General features: G+C 45.2%; 1 pseudogene; it reads right to left on the minus strand.

Annotated features, from left to right (window-relative positions):
- Positions 1–350: 350 nt before the first annotated feature.
- On the minus strand, positions 351–642 carry LOC114030513 (annotated as a pseudogene).
- Positions 643–1421: the final 779 nt, after the last annotated feature.

The following is a 1421-nucleotide window of genomic DNA, read 5'->3' on the forward strand; positions in this document are numbered from 1 at the left end:
TGCTACCTAGCTGCCCCTTGAGGCCGAATTTGAACTCAGGTCTTCCTGACTCCAGGGCCAGTGCTCTATCTACCGTGTCATCTGGCTGCCCTGCCCTTAGACCTTGAAGCATAGAACATCAGAGTTGGAAGGGGTCTTAGAATATAGAACAGACAGTATTAGCACTGAGAGGGACCTTCAGACATAGAATACATGTCTTCCTGGTGTGTTCTCATATGACGCATTACCACAGGATTACAAATCTGGAGCCAGAAGGAGCCCTATTAGTCATCTGGTCCCAAGCCCTCATTTTATTTTATTTATTTAGTTATTTATTTTAATATCTGAGGATGACCTTTAATTGTATATGCAAATTGGCATAGCATGTACAACACGAGCTATCTTTAGGTTGTCCAGGGTCCAGTAAAATGGTGGTCACTGATGGTCAGTATAATCATTGAAGTGAGATCCATAAATATAACTTCGTCCAACTTGATGAAGCCGATGTCCTTGGCATACTGCCGGAAGAACTGGCGGCACATGCCCAGGCTGTACTTGCAGATCAGGCCATGCCAGTTCGAACAGACACGGCACGACTAAGACCCCTGGCCGAATTTTCGAGGGTGGCTCCTGTAGAGCTGCTGGTAACCCATGGCGCCACTAGCAAAGACACAAGACAAAAGCCCAACCCCTCATTTTATACATGAGGAAATAGGAACAGACAGGTTAAGAGACTTCTGTCAATCTCACATGTATAGGAAGCAACAGAGCTAATACTCAAACCCAAGTCCTCTGACCCCAAATCCAGTACTCTTAGAATTCCTATTAGAGTGCAAAGAAAATGAAGATAGCACCAATGAATGTCCTTTGCCCATAGGCCTACACAACATCAGTCACATGGATGTTTGGGGTTGCTCCTGCATATTGCTGGTCCCTCTTGGTCTCCTTTCATGATCCTTGCAGCATTGATTTCCTTGCAGTTCGTGCCTCTAGCAACGCTCGGAAATTGTGTACTCTGCTATGGATCTTTTTCACTGTCCTCCACTGATATTCCTGTGCTCCATGATTCTTGTCTTCCTAATCTCCCAGAAATTGGCAATATTTCCCCATTCTAGAGGATTAGAATCCCTTTATTTCTAGAATGGCTGGCAGATTGCATCATGACTTAGAATGAATCTCTTGCCATTGAACACCTCTTTTCTTGTTCTGGAGTTCCTCTGGTCCCTAGCTTCCTACACCAGAGTTCTCCAAAGGTCTAGCAAAACAATTATTCCTTTATAGGGGTTTGTGGAATATTCAGGAGGACTAGCACCTCTCATGTGATGTCTTGCTTAGCTCTTTTCAGGGCTACTTGTCCACCTTTGATGTCCACCTGGCATCCAGCTCTCACCTGTGGCTCCAAGAAGTTGTAGTATGCACAGCAGCCACCCTCTGGCAAACCA

This window comes from Vombatus ursinus, unplaced genomic scaffold, assembly GCF_900497805.2.
Source record: "Vombatus ursinus unplaced genomic scaffold, bare-nosed wombat genome assembly UNPS02014961.1, whole genome shotgun sequence".
NCBI lineage: Eukaryota > Metazoa > Chordata > Mammalia > Diprotodontia > Vombatidae > Vombatus > Vombatus ursinus.